The 19835-nt window shown below is 40.5% G+C and overlaps 1 protein-coding gene across 1 annotated transcript in view; it reads left to right on the forward strand.

Annotated features, from left to right (window-relative positions):
• The window catches only part of LOC130183522 (adhesion G protein-coupled receptor B1-like), a 114001-nt gene that overhangs the window by 72283 nt on the left and 21883 nt on the right, over positions 1-19835 (forward strand). The window contains exons 2-3 of the mRNA XM_056399054.1: positions 15905-16006; positions 16203-17795. The gene's annotated coding sequence lies outside the window, so the exon portion shown is untranslated. The remainder of the gene's footprint in view (positions 1-15904; positions 16007-16202; positions 17796-19835) is intronic.

Raw genomic sequence — 19835 nt, forward strand, 5'->3', positions numbered from 1 at the left:
GAATCACAGATTTCACCTACTGGTGGACGGTCTGCATTTGGGTTCCTTATAACTACTATATCTACATAGTCATAAGCCTACTTGTCAGCTCTACATGCTTATTCCCATAAATTCACAAAGAGCGCGTACATTTGTAGAACACGCAGTGACGTAAGAGTTTCTTTCCTTGGTCAGTTACCGTAAGTGCAGGTCAACAGCCTGATACTGTGAACTGTTCACACAGATCTCCCTCTGAGAAAAACTGTCAGAATGATATTGAAGTGGGATATTTTCCTCTATTAAACATTATAAAATGAGTGACATATAAACTTGGTTAATTCATGTAAAGAATGTTTATTTTAATGATGTACACATTTTGCTCAACGAAGAACCTTCATCACATCAGTGTTCACATCAGTGATAAGACAACAGCTGTTACTCCCTTTCGACTCGAATATGTTCTATACAGTTCAAAATCTCTTGTGTTGAAAAATACTTGATGTGTAATTGCACTAATGCTGACATTAGTTCCCAAGAAGAGCACTAGTCTTTCCCGTCTGTCTCTGACGCACATCTCCAAGAGCCAACGGTACTTTTTAGTTTGGACATTCATGGTGAGGTACATCTGGCTGCTGAAGTTAAGTCCCTCCTGGGCTCATTTAAAGATGCTGTCGTAGCACTTACTGCTTCTGTCTCAATCAAGAAGGTTTAATGGTCGCAGTGATTCCCACTTTCTGCGTGAGTGTATGAGCAAGGGAGTAACTGAATGAATCAGAGAGAGAGTGAGAGAGGAAGTACACTCACTGGCATTATACTAAAAGGATTTTCTTTTACTTTGTTCCTCTGTAAATCTGGGTGGACAAAATATTAGAAATGCCTTTAAATAGCATAACTTTTAGTACACCGCCACCTATTCCCATCTACGGCCTCAGAAATGACTCCAGTGTTAAATCAACACCTTTCCCATAAATGTTCCTTCAGATCAGACGTTCAAACATCATATTTACAAATCTTTCATGAGGATTGTATTTGTTTTGAATAGTGACGTTTTATCTCTCAGGTCCTGTTTTGTTGTGTTATGTGTGATTGTTGTAAATTAATGATGTGTGTTCTTACGTAACTACTTTACATAGCTATTTTGGCCCTGTCGCTCTTGCAAAAGAGATGATGTATCTCAATAAAAGTCCCTGATTAAATAAAGGTTGAGTAATAATAGAATTATTATTCAACCTCGTATCGAATAGAAAATTAAAAACTGAACATTAGGTTCACAAAGATGAGATTCTTTGTCGAGCTGTTCTACTTTTTGCTTTACATTAGGCAAAAATAACTATTTCTCAAGTCGCTGAGAGTAAACTACAGTGTGACAGTGAGAAGGTGAGCTGATGAATCCCTCTGCACAAATGAGGACATTATCACCAGGTGTTATGTGAAGACAAGTAAAGCATATGTACAATTTAATTTACACTTCACGTGAGGCTGAACAGTAATCCCTTTTCTAATTAGCATAATTGACATTAGTGACAGCAAAACCTTCTTCTTAGCCCAGGCATGAATTATTGTTCAGCCAATATGAAACGAAATGAAATTGAAAATATTTCTTGTCACCTTCCCTTGTTGTGGGTTTGATTTCATTAATATGCTCTCAGGATATTTCTTGTTACAATACTGTTACAATACATACAGTACATAAGTCAGGTTTTAGACGAACTTACTGTCCTTCAGTTTACAGGCCGACTTCTGGATTTTTAGAGACATTTTTGTGTTTATCTGCTTTCTGTTTTACCTCCAAGACGTAATTTAGATAATCTGCTTTGCTCTTTTTTTTTTTTCCACCATTGTGCATGGTTGTAGCAAAGCTGTGCTGTTCTCACATTTCAGATCACAGTACCTTGATGAGTGCAATGTTATCATTACTGATGAAAATTGTAGCCAAAACTATGAAAATAAGACCCAAATTATACTAAACTGGAATGAAAATAAGGTGTTCTGCTACAGCTTTAGTTTCAGCAAGGATGGATTAACCAGGCAAGGTGAGCAACAGCCCCAGGGCCCCTAATGCAGATTTTATGCAAATTTGCCAGGTAGTTTCCATCAATGAAATACAACATCAGCTGAGGGAGGTTTTACACTATTAGCAAATTTTGTCTTGTCAAGGGACGTTTTCATTTTCATGTTCCTAATAAAGGCATGTCTAATCAAATTACCACAAACTAACATAAATTATTATTCTAGAGCGCTGGTGGTTGCACTGAACTTAATGGGGACTCAGAGGTGACATGGTTCATACACACTGAACAGAGGGCAGCAGGTGGGGGCTCAGTTGCAGAAATTTGGAAACCCATCTGCCCCGAGGCGTCCAAACAGGTGAATCCAGCCACAAGTTTTACTTCATTCATTAAATCATATTTCTGTTTGGTTATACTTTGGTCGAAAATGTCAAAATGTCGCTCTTTTCCTCCATTTCTTCCCAAAGTCTGAAAGCATGCTCTGACTAGATTGTTCACAGTGTGTCTTAATGCATCCTGACATGGCTGAATGATGAAAAGCTGTATAGAAATTACTGTAACAGTTGTCTAATTAGTGCAATTATATATCAGATATATTATCATACATACATTTTAAAGGAATACTGGTGGCACCGAGAATTTTAAAGTAACTGTGACGTGAATATGTTTTATTTTATTGTATAATTATACAACATTTTATTATATTCAACATCTCGTATTCCAGAGAGAGGATGAACTTGGTGATTGTGTTGTTTCTTCCTTATAGTCAATAATTCTCCTGAAGTGTCACACTGCAAGGGAAATCATTCCCCATTGTCCACTGACAATATACTGAAGCAGAGAAACAAAGACAGATGTTTGACAAAGTCCTTCATTAAAATTGAACAAATACACTGTCTTACAACATTTCCACATTCATTGCGGCTGGTGTATAAAAGACAACTGCCTCATTTCTTTTTCCGCCAGCAGTTTGTTTTCCTGTGTTTTCAGAATCAAAAATGCTATGTTGTTGTCCTGACGGTTCTTGTTGTTTTTTACATCCTTACTGCAAACATGTTATCTGAAGTACCAGTTTCAAGGAAAAGCCTATGTCTGGCTTTGAGAAATAAGTATACAGAATGATTCAATTGCCTCCGCTTTGTGCCATCAGGAATAATGTTTATTTTTGCTTCTGAAAATAGCCAGTTTAAATGATGGCAGAACATGATGGAGAGCTGTTGACTCCAGGTGAGTCAGGTTCATTGTGACTAAACTGACCTCAGTTCAGCCCTTAAGAGGTAAACAAGTCAGATGTGTCCGACCTTACTTTTATTTTTCACAAAAACTTAAAAGAAAATATATATATATAAATATAGTTGTATACAAAAGTTTGAAGACCCTCTATATTCCATACAGTATTTAGTTGATTTTTTTTAAGTGAAAAGTAAATAGAAGTAAATACAACCAATGTAGAACTTATAGGTCTTTTTAAATGTTGTGATATGCGCTTTCTTTTTAACTAAACTTCTTTCCACTCTTCTACTGTCTACTTAATTTGAACACATTCAAAGCCAAATATGTAAAGAATATAGAATTTAACACTTACGTTTTTTGTCATTGTAAAACTAAATGCATTACATAGACATCTAAGTTACATAAGGCATCGAGGAGCTGGTTGGTTAGAAACCTGTGCCGTCAAACAGCAAACAAACCGGGAAGTCACGATGACACTAAACTCAGTGGAGCAACGGGGGCTAATGACAAGAAAACGCAGTAGTGAAGAGGGAATGAGAAAGACCAAATGGGAGCATAACTAAATAAACAGTTTGGCTTCATCTTCAGCAGTTTTTTCTTCTTCACCCACTCTACACCAGTGTGTGTGAGTGGGTTCAGCCCCTGACACTGCCAAGGAAGTGATGGTTTTAACCACCCAGGCGCAATATGATCAGATGACTAAATGTGATACAATCCCAAAGGGAAAAATTATGAATAAAATTCCATGATGCAAGTTTTCAACTTTCTCAATTTGTTGGTAAGCTGTAACACTGTAGTAATAATATGTGGCACAGTCAGAGGTGGACAAAGTACAAAGCTCCAAGTATAGTCGAATACTACACCAATACAAGTGAAAGTTATCCAGTCCTTTAACTCAAGTAAAACTGGAGTTAAAGGACTGGCTTTTCAATATGCTTAAGTGTTCGAAAGTGCATACATTCTGCACCTGGAGAATAAAAAGCTTGAATATGCTTCAAAGCCTATAGAAATGGCCATAAGTCAAAGTATAAACAACAATACTACAGTCCGCCTGTGTGAAAGTTTATCTGGATTTAAACAAGCGTTACATATCTCAACATGCTTTCACAAGTTGGACGACTAATTTTTGTAGCCTGTGATGAAGTTTGGTCGTGGTGAACACAGCAAACATTTAAATGAAAGGACTCTTTGTTAACTTCTAAAATTTCAAACATGTACTTAAGATGAGGAAATGGGTGCTCTGGTGGAGAATCTTCTGTCTCTATCTAACGTAGCCATCGTTAGGCCACTGCCAAGTTCAAATTGAGCTGTTCAAAAATGTAGCAAGCACAACATGAATGACTGACAGCGTAGGAGTCGGCTGATTTGTTTTTCTCCTGCAGCGAATACAGCAGATACAGGTCTATCACATTTTAGGAAATAAAAGGAAATGAATTCCGCTTTGCTTCACAGTAAGTAATGAGGACTTCCTAGAAATGTAGTGGAGTCAAAAGTGCAATATTTGTCTTTTAAGTGTAGTGGAGTATAAAAAAATAATACTCAAGTAAAGTACAGACACTTGAAAAATATACTTAAGTACAGTACTCAAGTAAATGTACTTTTTTACTGTTCACCCCTGGGTACAGTATGAGAGATACCACGATAATTATAGGCCTTCCAGCTGTTTTTTTAACAAAACAGCTCAGATAAACCCACTGTGTGCTAACTGCTCAGCACCAAACCACAAACAGACAAAGTAAGCATTGAGCTGGTGAACACACAGAAGCATTTAGCAGCTTAAGAGCCAGATATTTCCCTCAGAGGTTGGCAGACACCAAACCAGAGCTAAAAGGAGAGTGTATATTGTACATTGATTTAACAGATGGACAAAGCAAATGTATTTTGATACATGAGCAGCCGTTAAAAACATGATTAAAACCTCAATGTGACCTGTAACTATACTGTACTGTAAATATAAGAACAATGCCACGTCGAGGCTCCGATAATGAGATTATCTCAACTCAACTCAAATTCTATAAACTGAAACTCTAGTGAGCTGTTCCTCTTAATCAACGCTAATAATCCACGTGCGTCCATTGACAGACAGCATTAGTCTGCCACCTTGGCGATAATTAATTTATACTTCTAATTACTCCTGTAGAAACTGTGATTTCTGCTCAGGAAATCATTTCAGTTAATTAAAGATGAGGCTGAGAGTTGGACTTCTGCAAAACCCTGTCTAAGAAAGCTGATTTGAGTCAATCTGGTTGAAAAGACCACTTTATTCTAAAACCAGCCTTAATCCCTCTCCTGGAACCTTTCCCAAAATATTTTAGGGGAAAGATGAAATGGAAGTAAATGAGGGATGTCTCTCTCTCTCTCTCTCCCTCCAAGATCAATTTATTCATTTTCCACTCCTACTTGTTCTGGTGCAGGGTGACGATGGAGCCTGTTCCAATATGCTCTGACACACAAAAACAAATAGGCAAACACATTATGGCCAATTTAGAGGTTTCATTTCATCCCCCACCTCAAGTATGTCTTTAGACTGTGGAACAATGAAAGTAGAACACCTGGAGTAAACCTAAATAAATAGAATGAAAATGCGGAGACGGGGCGCAGATCAAATGATTTTGTATCTTGCTTTTAGCCGACAGTATAGCCACCATGCAGCTGGGTTGAGTACATTAATGAGATTCAAGATAGATACTTAATTTTGATTTTGTGGTTCACAGTTGCTTTAATTCATCTTACTGAAACCACACATCTGTAAACATCAATGTACTCCTGGTCTATGATAATGATAGATTATCAATCACATAAAAATACCTGCATCATTTTATCAGATGCCATTTTCCCAGAAGGATTTCAGTGCTCGCCAGTGTATCTGCCACAGTCAGAAGCTGCTGCTGCTGTCTTTTGCACAGGAAGTTGTTTGTCACAGCAGCAGCTTGTCTCCACGTGGCTGGATGTTATGGGTATTTGAAAGCACTAGGGGCTGATGACCTGCAAGAAGAAAGTAGGGCAAACCTGCAGAGACACCATACAGATGGAAAGCATCTGATCAAAGCATCATTCTGACCCCCCCCCCACAGTGGACAAAGGAAACACCAATACAAGGTGCAAAATGTAATGTTTCTCTGAATTATGACCATCAACGACCTCTGCAATGGGTCTAAGATAAGTACCACTTGGCATATTTTAAATTGATCCATCAAACATGATAAAACGACGGGAACATAAACAATATAGACAACTTGTTGTTTGTTGTCTGGCACATCTGCCCAATGAATAGAGTGATTCTGATATGGTATTAGTTTTCATATTGTGGGTGTGTGCGTTTATGTGTGAGAGACAGATAAAGAGAGAGCACATGCACCATACAAATGTGTGTCTGCAAGAGAAAAAAAACCACTTCAGAATATGCATATGCCCATGCTTGATTGATTGTTCAAAAAAATCTGAAAACATTCCCTGAATAAAGAAAACCCTGAACTACCACTGTAAAATTGGCCGAATATTTGTCCTTGTGATGATGAAGACACCACAGTGTTAGAGGTCCTTGGTCTGTAAAATAGCACAGAAGAAAAGGGTCTCAGTTCTTCTCCACAACACATGCACAGAAAAAAAAAAAAAAAAAAAAAAAGGATTTCCGGGCAGCCCAAATATGGCCAGGCATCGATGAGGTGTGCAACAGATGAGTCATCCCTCTGACTCCCACACTCCCCAGCCTTGCATGTGTGCAAGACAGAGAGGGAGAGAAAACAGAGTGAGACTGCAAGAGAACAAAGACATAAAAGCACTGCAAAAACTGTGTAGATCTAACCTGCAAACCAAGTAATGGGGTTCACATTATAACATCCGCACATTTCCACTGAGGAAATAACGAGAACAACAGCAATGACTGTACATAACATTACTGTGCACTCTGTGATCTAAGCCATTTCCTTAAGGTTTTAACAACCTTAAAACAAAGAACAGCTGCCCGTTTGCTCTTTGCTTTGCATTAAGATGCAATACTATGTCTTTGAAACTGACTGCATTGAGACTGTGCATTTCTTGATCATTCAAGAGTGTAGCCAGATTTTTACCACCTTTCCCTGAACCTACATTTTTATATGCAAATGCAGTAATACCTACTGAAAGTTTTGCCATGTTAGCCGCCCTGTCGCAATGCTATGCTCAAACTGGAAAATAAAATTGCAAGAAGGATGAAAAATGAAGCGGTAACTTTAGTGCTCTTAAATGATTTACAGTAGTGGGGTGAGAGGTAAGCTCATTATTTCAAATCAAATCATATTGTCAGTCTCAGTACTCAGCTGTAGTCTGCGGCGAAACTAGCATGCTAACATGCTTACAGTTAGCCTTTGAATATGCTAACTCTCAACGTTTATCAGTTTTACCAGAATCATTTTAGAAGAAAAAAGAAGGAATTGTGGGACAAAAAAATGTAAAAACATGCTTGATGTTTCATAAGGGGATGTTTGCTGGACTATTTCTCGGCCTGGATCAGTAACTTCCTGGAGTCTTACTGGTTGCATGCTGGCACATTTAGTATCTTTGGACAGAACTACGTTACCTGTTCCCTTCTGTTTCCAGTCTTGGTGCTAAGATAGACTAGCCAGGCAGCATATTTACCATACAAACATGATAACAGCATCAGTCCTCTCATCTAATTCTGGGCAGGGAAGTTAACAAGCATATTTCCCAATATGTCCCACCATGACTTTGAGATTCATTCTCTGGTAATCATGGATGTCTGGCAATCCATCCAAATGTTGTTGGGATTCACTCATGGTGAAGTGTTGAACCAACTAATGAACATTTTCACTTCTGGAGCTAAACTAGTAGCATGGTTAGTGAAGATCTTGCAGATTAGATATTAAATGCAACACCACCCAATACCTACCTGGAGGTAATAATTGAATAATCTGTGCTATCATAAATATTACACAATAGAAAATAGCCACTAATCATTTTGTACAGCTTGGAGCCCCATAATTTAACTTTGTAGACCTCTCATTTGAGAGAGAATGAATATAATCCCCTTTGAGCCAGAACAGCCCGTCTCTATGCTTTGTTTGCCAGAAGACAGGATTTATACTGTTAAACAAACTGGGATATTTGTCCATCTCAGGGCTTTTCTCACAAAGTCAGTTTTCAATTACACGTGAAAGGAAAAGTTTGGTTTTAAAATACATCATCTTTTTTAGCTCCAATATTGTTAATTTTTATACATGTGCTGTTTGAAGAAATCTTCTTCTTGTAGTCTGTCTTTAGGGATGGCAGCCAAGCACCAAGGGGCTGAGCGCCAATTTTAATCTTTGATGAAAGAAAGGTGAAGCTGTGTGGGAAAAACTCGCTAATGACATTCATACCACACATTTATGTCTAGATGTGTCTACGTTATATTTGTAGCCTCGTGTACTGTTAGCGATGCCAATCTTCGTATATTTTTACTTTCCTGAGGACGGTGAAATGTCAAGGATCAATAACTTCATAACACTCTGATGTACCAATGTGGGCTGTTTTATGTAAGGTTCCTCTTGAAATAAGGTCAGACTCTAAAACTCCAACATCGGTCATTAGGTGTCAGTACTTTTCTCATGCTTTGTTTTCATACTTGAATGATCTATAAAGTAAAAGTTCAGCATTTTGTGGAAATACAGTAATTTACTTTCTGGCAGAGAGTTAAATGATTACTACTCTCATATATGGTAACCAAGTAGCTGCAGCTACTTAGCTTAGCTGAAAGAGTGAAAACATAAAGAGAGAGTTAATCTGGTTCGGTCCAAAGTTAAGAAAATCTGCCTTTAAAGCTCACAAATCAACACGTGATATTTTGTTTATTTAATCGCTGCAAAAAACAACAAAGAGCCAATAAAAAGTCATAATCGTTTCCCCCTGTTTCCAGTCTTTATGCTAAGCTAAGCTAACCGTCTGTAGCCTTAAAGTTAATGGGCGGAGATGAGAGTGGTATCAATCTTCTCCAGTGTCTCCCAAAATGTTGAACTATTCGTTCACACATTGGGGTGTGTAATTTTTTCATTTTCTGTTCACTGTTTGATTGTTTTCCTGTTTCCTGTGCGTTCATGAAATTTCAAGTGGTAAAATTCATTTTCACAGCTGTTAGAGCTCAAGTGAAAATTCTTGTGTGAGTGTCTCTTTGGTTCCCCAAAAACTTACGTCACTCATTTACAAAAACTAAACAAAAAAGAAGTCACAGCATCAAGACCAGCCCCCACTCAGCCTTGCACAGATTTCTCATGCTTTCTCCTGTTGTTGGGGATTTACCGCACTACTCATCCACAGGTAGCACCATCTACGTCTTTCCTGTAGCCATATCAGTTTCTTCTCCAGGAACCCTTTTGGGGAGAGGCCTTCCTCTGGCGCTCGGTGTAGAAAAACTCCTGTGACTCATTCTGATACATGCCTACACCTCTCAGTGGCTGCTGTTTATTAAATTCACACCACCTGCCCCATCGATTCCTAATGAATCTTGTCCATTTCACAGACATGACGATGAGTAAGAGGAGTTCAGTGCAGGCTGTCAGCTTGATGTTGTTGTTGTTGTTGTTGTTCTTGAAAGTGATGAACAGCAGGGAAGCCTCCGCTGGATTAAAATGGTCTTTGTGTTCTTGGCAAAACCTTCATCTTCCTAGTATGATCCAACGCAAACACGAACCAATAAGAAACATTTGCCTGCACACAATGCCCTGTCGCACTTCTTTTTTGGCATGAACTGTGGCATGTACTCCACTTCAACTTGATCACAGGACAGAGTAGCTTATCTCATTCCTCCTCTTAGGAGAAAGTCAGGGGGTTCAGGTGAGCTCAGTTGAATGTTGCATTAGAGAAAATCAATCTGCCTCAAATCAAATAGCAGCATTCAGGCCTTTTTCCTCCCTGTGCCCATATCGATCACCAATACAATTGTACGGCCACCCAGGATGTTCAGTAAATGCAGTGATAAATGGGAAATGGAGACAATGGCAGAGTTTATCACCAGCTGATGAGCCCTGTGGGACATCGATTACCAGAGTAAGACCCCTTCTCAATGTCCGTACTGCTGGGTCTGGAATGTATGAATTAGTCTGAACCTTGAGACTTTTGAAATGCTTTTAATGCTGAAGACACCACACCTCGTTCACGTCAACCCTGGCTCCTAAAAGTTATGTTTGTACACTACTAGTTTGTAACAGTCAATAAGTTTTGAGGTAAAACTAATCTCACCTTTATTAGGAAATGTTATTGATTAACATTTGTGGCAAGTCATGTAAACAAAACGGTCTACCATCTTTCCGTAAACTTAACCTTCTTCTATGACTTGTGTACAGTACACAAATGTAGTGTTCAGTGGAGAGGAAAAAACAAGTCGCCCGCTTGTTGTGCCAAGACTGAAAATGCATCTTTCACTTCACAAGAGTGTCAACAAACTGGTTGCAACATTACTGCAAAGTCACCATCAGCTTTACAGTATTTGCAACTGGTTTAATTTGTGAGGAAATGACTACAAATATGTAATCTAGGCCTAATTTACTTAATTTATCTCAGCCAGACGACAGACAACGGTTCAGTGTTGTTAAACTGGTTAGTTATTATGCTTTGAGTTCTGCCTCTGAAGGAGGAATGATGGACAGGAGGCCTGCTTCTATTTCTATGCTGCCATTCATTGTGTTGATAGTAAGAGAATAAATGTACTGTGCAGCCATTGAGTTGGTTAGCCAAAATCCACTCCCAGACTCCCACTATAAGATATCAACAAGGTAGTAATATGACAAGTTGAGCTGTGTTAAATACATCACATCATGACATGTGAGTGCAGCAGCGAGCTGTACTATACAAAGTGACAGGCTTCGGTCACTTTAAAGATGTCTGCTTGTTTGATAGCGAGTAGTGATGTGTGGTGTTTTCTGAGGAGAGTGATGTGCAGCGAAAAAGACTGGCCCGACACATCAGATTCATCTTGAAACTGAATGTCAGTGGCGGCTCTTCCCTCTTGTCAATCAGTACGCGAGGGATGAAGGAGAGAGAGCAGCTCACAGGAAAGGCAAGAAATGAAAAGGAAAAACACAGCAAGAGTGAGACTGGCTGCTCTGAGATAAGAGCGAAGGTGTCAAAATGTAATTTGGAGAGACTTTTGAAGATATTCTTTTCTCTCTCCCTCTCTCTCTCTCCCTCTCTCTCTCTCTCCCTCTCTCTCTCAGCTTCGGTTATTAAGAATTATGCTCCCATGTAAAAAAAAAAAAAAAAACTTCTTTAGCTTGTTTATTTTATCTTGTACGGCGCCTTTTATTTGTACATATGGTATAGGGTAAATTATATAATTAGGTGACCTTTCCACACATGATGCACTTTCCTTTGCCTCAAGGGGGGACTCTTATCTTGGAGTGAAGAGACAGGGCAGCCTGTACTCTCAACAATACTCATGAAGCTATTACTGTGACTCGTGCCACACATGAAGTAGGGTGACTGTGGCTGAAAGGAGGACAAAACACTGCAAGTCGATCATTGCATGTAATGTTAAGCAGGATTTCACTGTGTACATGAGTTTCACAGCAAAACTATCCACCACTCATTGATTTAAAAAAAAAAAAAAAAGTAAATGATGAATCAAAAAAATATCATAAAGGATCTTTTAGCAGTATTTTAAATCCATGCTAAGCAGTTGGAGGACTACAGCATCGCTCACGCCTGCAAACGCCCACCGAGAGTTCTGTTTTTGTCTTTTGTTTCACGCTCTATTTTAAATGGTTGCTATGATATCTTGGCCCACACATTCACATTAAAACATACACAAAACACATGAAACACAAATTAAAAAACAAAAACCTTGTTAATCCACAAACTTAAAACTAAAAATTCACTACGTATTTGCCACTTGGATGGGGAGATGTTCGATGCATTTTTCTTGAAGAGAGGCAAAAATGGATGTGTGAAACAGTATGCACATAATCAGGACGCAGAGATTAACTATGGTTTGAATTTGTTAGGCAAGTGGTCATTATGCAGTGTCTAGGAGCTTCAGGACACTGGGGTCATTACTGTAATATCTAACTGTAAGTGCTTTATCATTATCTGTTTTTTCACTTTAACTACTCAGACTTTTAATGTTAAGTGTGTCAGTAATTCTTCACCTTTTCCATGTGACTCAGATGCGTTCAGAAAGAAATTATGGGCTGCTGCAGTTCATTTAGATTGACCCACCAACAGGTCTGAGACCTCTTGAACAGAGTGCCTGGTTTGAGAATAGTGATTTTCAGACACAGGTCACGGTATTTATGGTTATTCATCGGTTTTGGACAAGCACTAACCTGGCCCCCTTTTTTTTCCCCCGCTACTGTGTCTGCCCTACTTCTGCTCTTTAAACATGAGCAGCAGGGACACGTTCATGTGCTCTTTAACACAGGCAGCCATCAGACATGTGCAACAGATATTATTACCCAAAAAATCTGTTATTTAACACCTCATTTACTAACTTTGAAAACTACAAACATTTTTGCAATTGGTGAAATCTGCAGTGACAGAGAATTGAAAGCTATAGCCATGAAAAAAAAGATGGCGGCCAATCATGTTGAAGCTGTGGCAGGTGTGCATCATGAAACATACAATTTGAGCAGCATCTCATTCAACTGGATTTTCAACAACTGCTTATTGTACAGTTTCAACTCCCTGGCACAGCTGTAGGAAACACTGGATGGATGTTTGACTGTACCATCAATTAGACAACTAATGAGCACATTTCGTGTGTGTGTGTGTGTGTGTGTGTGTGTGTGTGTGTGTGTGTGTGTGCGTGTGTGTGTGAGAGAGTGAGTGAGAGAGAGAGAGACAGAGAGAGCACAGGCAGCAGAGACAGCCTGAACAGCAGTTACATCACACGAGGCGTCAGTACTGAGGCTTCAGCAGCAGGGGCAGATTCAAGTTCTCTCTAACACGTGCAGCCATCAGACCTTCGCATCACTTTTCACCCCCAAAAATAATTATTATCTAGCGCCACACTATACTAACTATGCAAACTGCAAACATTTTGTAACCTACCAGTAAAGTTGAATCAGTAATTCTATATTCTTTTCCATTTCTTCACTTTCATATCTGTGTAGGCTACATGTATTGAAATGTATTGTTTAATTGTTCACCTATTTATTGCTTCATTTGTTGTTTAATTCGCTCTCTCTGAGACACACAGGCACAACCTGCTGCAGCCTCATCACATTGGAATAGGAAAGCATCTGAGAACAGCACCATCTAGAGGCCAGATGAGCTCATGACTGCAAGCAGCAAAGCAAAGCATAATTGCAGCAGGAGAAATCTTTTGGTCTTACTTGAGCAGGGCTTGCCCTGAAGGTGTCAGCAGGTGCAATTATGACAAAGCTGAAATAATGGGAAAAGATATTCTTGTCAGAGCTGCTGTCATGACTGTTAAAATAAATGCAGCCTGTTGCAGCTTAAACACTAAAATCAAACAATCCACAAAACGCTCTCCCGCTTCAGCGGGGAAGTACATCCTGTGATTCAGCTTTGCAGGGATTTACCTGTCTTTGGATGTGGCACCAATACAATTTTCTGGGCGTCTGAGTGCTTCATCCCACCTCCTAAATACCTGTGTAGTGTGAGGGCTGTCCTGGCTCCGTGGGAGAGAGTGTGGAGGCGATAGGTGGTACAGAGGTGATTCCTCAAAACTTCTTTTTTTCTTTCTCTCACATTCACTTATATGGGCATTCGTTTATGTAACTGTACCTGCAACGGCCCACACCTCTCTCTTAAATGAGCTCTCAGCAACCCAGTAGCCATTCAAAGGTCAAATGAGCAGGTGCAACAATTTGTTTGTGAGTTGTTTAGAATTAGATAATTGTTTATTAGGCCGTTGTGTATGTGTGTTAATTACTCCCACGCAGTTGCAGTTCTGGCTGCTGAACAGCTCTGCTTCAGTAACTGGAGGTTAAATAAACTTGCTGAAGGGCAGTTTCACAGCGGACAGTGAGCAAAGAAATTCCCAAGACGATCTGGAGACTTTTCAACCAGATTGGCCACAACTGTTTGTCCAGTTTGTACTGATCAACATCAGCTCATCATCACAACTCATTAAGTGTCCTGGTCCCTTGTGCCTGCTATCCCCTTCACACATGCAAGACGGAGGGGAGCGGACGGGAGGGGAGGGGTGTTCGTCCTCATCTCCTCACAAGCTGGGCGTCTAATAACTCTTTTGATTACACAGTTGGACATAAATTTGGTACATCAACTCAGGAACTCTCTGCTCAGACAGCGGAAGAGCTGAGGGCTGAACTGTAAAACTGTAAGATTAACCCAGAAGATTTCCTCTTGGACACCTGCTAGTTTTGGAATTTTATCTACATAATTAAACATTAAATATGGTTTTCACTGGCAATAGGAATCATTAAGTTTTAGAAGATTAATTCGGTGTCATATTGCATGCGATTTGGTTCTTGCATGTGACAGCTGATAAAATGTCTTAAGGCTGATCTATTGGCGTGAGAGTGAGGAATGTAAAAATAAAAGTTTTTCCCACTGTAATCTGCACCGTGAAAAATCCTGACCACCCAGTACACTGCATGAAACATCCACTTCACAAACAGAGGGATAATGTCCACATTTATGACTAATATCAAATAAAAGGAAGTTAGTAACAGGGATAAAAAATGAACTGGAAAGGATTGTAATGACTGTATATAGTGTGTCATTTAATGATTTTGCACGTATTCTGTATCTGTGTGTGATAATGGGTCTGCTGACTGCAAGGGGAAGGAGGAAGGGTTTTGTCTCTACGAATCCAGATACAATTTTGCTGCCGCTGTTCTCATAACTGGTCAAAATGTTATGAAGTGTAACTCACTGAAGGGATTTGGTTTGGCTCTCTGCACACTCAAAGTGCCACGCTGTAAAGATGGCAATAAGGTGGACAGCACAGATCAGATTTTTAAGACACTGAAAGAAAGAAAAGAGAGTTTCAAATCATTTTTCATTCTAAAGAGTGACTGTAACATTACAATGGTACAATGGTTTTTTGTTTTTTTTACTTAAAAAAAAAAAAAGCGGTTTGCAAACCAACATAAACTCATAAAGAGGCTGATACGATTAGCGCTCCATTAGTAATTTGGATTGTAGCATACCAGAAAACAGATTATAAAAAATGTCTATCTCAATTCCCCAGAGCCGAGAGAAAAATAAAACAATATCAAACGAAGCCAGAATTTTACATTTTATTACTTTACATAGGAATTACACAGTGCTAATGTCTTAGTTCCCAGAGGATAGGACTTTTACAGACTTTAGTAACTGCGGATGATCATTTCAAATAATTTTTCCCAATAATACATGTAAAGCCTTAAAATAATAGACACAATGTGTAGGATATTTACAGTGTGTTGACAGGGGTGACAGTCCGGGACACTCTTGTTGCTTGGTAATAACCTGAAATTGTACGTTGTGTTCAAATTGAGGTGCGTGTGCTGAAAATAGAGTCCAGCAGGTCACCTTAACCTCTGAGCTACACCAGGTCAAGTTAGCCACCCCCCCCACCCCAGCCCTGGATGATTACATGCTCTGAATCTGCATAACACATTCCTTTAAATGTAACAAGAAAACTCATTAATGGCAGGAGGAAATTGGTTTTGTGTGCTCTAGTATAAAGTACACAGTAATTCTCTCTCTCTCTCTCCCCCCCCCCCCCCCGCCCCCCCATCAAGACGTGGGATCTAAAAATTCACATGCTACCACAACACAGCACAGCATGACTCCACACTCCCACCAGGCCTTGTGTGAGGGGACTGAGGGACAATGCTGAGGAGGTACAGTGACTGATGATCACTTGTAATCAGCTACTCTGTTTTACACTTTCCTGACTCATGTTTTTTTTTTTCTTTTGGATACTTTTTATTTATTCTTTTTTTTTCCTCCCTCTCTCTCTCTCTCTCTCTCTCTCTCTCTCTCCCCCTCTCCCTCCCTCCCTCCCTCTCTTCCTCTCGTGTACCTTGTCTGGAAGAGGAACCGAGCCAACCTCACACCAACAGGCAGATGACACCCACGCTAGGTTATCCCTTGCTCACTTCGAGAACTACCCAGATCCACCCACATCCCCGGAGAGAGACTGTGTGAGGGAGGCATAGGCAGGGAGGGAGGGGAACAGGAGGGGGCATGCCTATTCCTGTGTGCATGTGTGTGATTGTGTACGTGTGTGATTGTGTATGTGAGTGTGTGTTTTTGGAGAGAAGGGGACGGATAGCCGGCGACATAGGGGAGGGGAAGGTGTGAGCGCCTGTGTGTTTCCTCTCCTGTCTGCGCCCTCACCTCCACTTTTAATTGGTTGAGTAGGTACCGTCACTATGAAAGCGGCCGGAACAGGCAGCACACATCATCATGCTTTCTGCACAGCTGAGTTTACAAAGCACCCCACGTGACAATTTAATAACTTTGATTGCCTTTTAATTAACCCTATAAAAAAAATAATAATAAAAAAAAAAAAGGATCTTTTTATGGCCCAAGGGAACAGGCGAGTGAACCCGAATCCCACAAATGAAATGTTGCCTACTGAGCATGAAAACACTACAGTGTTGCTTATTAATTAACACATTAGTTATCATAATAATATTTCATAGCGATTAACCTATATCACCACGTTGCCATAACTGAACCTCATTTATCATACGCTGCGGTGAAGTGCCGTTGAGGACAGTTCGTCTCTTCACTTTCATTCATGCTCATCGATTCCGCTGATCCTCTTTCCGGTACCTTTGGCTCTGCGCTCATATCTGCGTAGTTTGGTGTTTCTAATCGTTTGTCTCTGTCTCCCTGCTCAGACCCCTCCCTTTCTCTTCAGTCTCCAGCTCCCTCCCTCCTCCGTGCGCGCTTGCTGACACAGTCACTCTCACACTTACACACGCACTCGCGCGCTCACACACACAAACACATCTCCCCCGCACACACACAAACACACTACTGCCTCCCTCCTCCCTCCCGTCTTGGTGCTGTCTCATTCACTTCATCCACGCACTGACTCCAACTTGAGGCAGGAGAGGAGGGGGGGCGGGGTTGGATATATACCTCCACGAACAGGCCACAAGGTACACTGAGACTGGATCCACTTGCAGTGCAAAGACCACAAGCAAGAAGACTCCGAAGCCGGGAGTAGAAGTACCAACATTTTATCCTGGAGCTTAGAGAGAAAAAGACAAGCGAGACCACACAGCGTTTGGTTCTACGGACTGTCTGCTGGAGCTCCGATACAACCAATTTGTCACTCCGCTATAAACCAGTTTCTCTGGATATAGCAGCTAAACAAGGTTGGTAGTAAACTCTTTGGAGTTTGGTTAGAGTCACTTTAATTATTCTTTGCTTGTGAGAGTGGACTGCACTGGAACTTGGGATCGACCCACCCGGGGTCCTGCTTGGACCTGGCGCATCCTTTCAGCGGCTTCAAACACTGCGAAAGTTTTGGCCAGAGCACAGATCTGAAGACTTCGAGTCGCGTCAGACTTTGAGATAAACTCAGCAGCTGCTTCCCCGAGCCCCAGCGATCAAGACACCTGGGCGAGCGGACAGAGAGCCACTGACGAGACTTGAGAGGAGACGCACTTCCAGGTAAGAAGAGACGACTTTGATTTTACTTTTAAAACGAGTGTTTTATTTTGTTTTTTTCTGTGACGTGTTTGTTTGTCCGTTTGTATCTTTCGTAAAGAGCCATGTGTTGCTGGTGGACGGAGCGGTCAGAGTTACAGAGTGAGGATGAGTGATGTGTATGAATGTTGTCCTGCAGCTTCGGAGTTTGTTTCAGCAGATTTGTCTGTTTCAACTCTCTCTCTCTCTCAAGTTTCTCCACCGGCTTCTGCTCTGCGGGTGATGGAGCAACTGTTGAACTATCTCTTGCACCTGTTTCAGCTCCTGTTACCAATCTTTCCCATAATGACTAATGTCTGTTTCCCTACAGATGGTTTTTGTTTTTGATTTTTGTTTGCCCATAAATTCTAGTACCGTATCATGGCTCGTGTGTCGCCTACTATAAGAGTAGTAGTGTAGTGGTGCAGGTGAGGTGATGTGGACGATCAGCAGCAGCAGCACAAAGTTCTCTGGTAACAGGTTGCTCAGTAGAACTCTCGAGAACTATTGTATGTGCTTGTGTGGTTTAGATTGCAGATAGGATCAGGAGTGGATGTGGAAGATGTTACAGTATTAGTAGCATGATGCAAACCACTAAGTTTTTTTTTTCTCTTAAACTACAATGGTTTGACAACTCAACTTAGAGTTGTTTGAATAACATACAGTCTGCTTTCATCAACTTGCAAAGCAATCAGTTAACAGGCTCGGCTTCATCAGCTCTGCTTGTTTAGTTTTGCTTAAAGAAAGGAAGGACTCCTGCATCATATAACTCACTGTAGTGATTCCTAAGATCATTTCTTTTAAATGCCTGGCATGTGATAGCACTGCCCGTCTGCAAGATTGCAAATAAATCCCTTAAATCTGAGCAAACACACAGAGTCTTATAAACTTCGTCCCTAGATGCCTGAGAGATCATGTCAGCAATCTGCGGCAACTTGTTTAGTTCTGCTGTTGGTGGTATTTGCTGTCACATGGATCTGCAACAAAGCCACAAAGTGGTCTAGTTTCTTGCACACGTGTGCAAGTGCTTGCTGCGTTTACAGCTAAAAATACAAGCGTGACCAATTTTGTGGAGAAAGAGTGACTTGTAATGGCTACAAAAATGGCTTTTATTTCTCAGGTTTGCTTCAGCAAAAGAGAGCAACTTGTAAAGAAAAGAATGAGGTTAGGAAATTGTGATTGTCAGTCTGGCTTTATCCATCTATTGCATTCTCACACACTCACACACATATACACACACATGTAAGGCAAAAATGTATCATTCAATACGGACAAAAACGTTCAGACTGAACAGCTCAAATGTTACAATTTAGTCATTGTAAGTCTGGCTGGAAAATCATAAGACTTCCAGGTGTATCATCAGATAAACAGTTATATATATCTTTTCATTGCTTTCTAGTGTTGTCATACAAATTATCATCTGCAGTCAGGGAAAATGTCACACATCTCATCAAATGTCTGCAGATGCCTTATTGCTTTATAATGCAGCATTGCTTCTCTTGGTTTTATACACCTCATATGAGCTGCGTACAGCTTTCTGTATCTGTGATGACACAGGTTACTACAAAACTGTGCACGCTGGCATAAATAGAGAGCCTGTCGCTGATGGTAATTTTTGCAGTTCTTCACTGTTTTTCACACTGATCTGCAAAAAAAAAAAAAAGTAAATCCTGTCTCCATAACAACAAACTGCTCTGCTCTGCTTTGCAGATATGTTGTCGACGACAGCAAATTTACAGGCAAGAGGGAGGGACAGAAGGGACGGTGGGGAAAAAAAAAAGTGAGGGACTATGTGGAAAAAGAGCAACACAGACTCCGAGTTCTCCTACGACAGCTGGACCGCTTTCTTTTCACTGTGTGCCTCATCAGATGCCCATTCATGGAGCTTCCGGTTGTTGGGAGGCGGGAGAGAGGCACCCACCTACACAAAGCAGAGGTCTTTGCTGTGTGTTGCTCACAGAGAGGAGAGGGAGGCAGAGAGGGAGGCAGAGAGAGATGTGAAAAGAGATGTGAGGAACGTAATTA

This window comes from Seriola aureovittata, chromosome 16, assembly GCF_021018895.1.
Source record: "Seriola aureovittata isolate HTS-2021-v1 ecotype China chromosome 16, ASM2101889v1, whole genome shotgun sequence".
NCBI lineage: Eukaryota > Metazoa > Chordata > Actinopteri > Carangiformes > Carangidae > Seriola > Seriola aureovittata.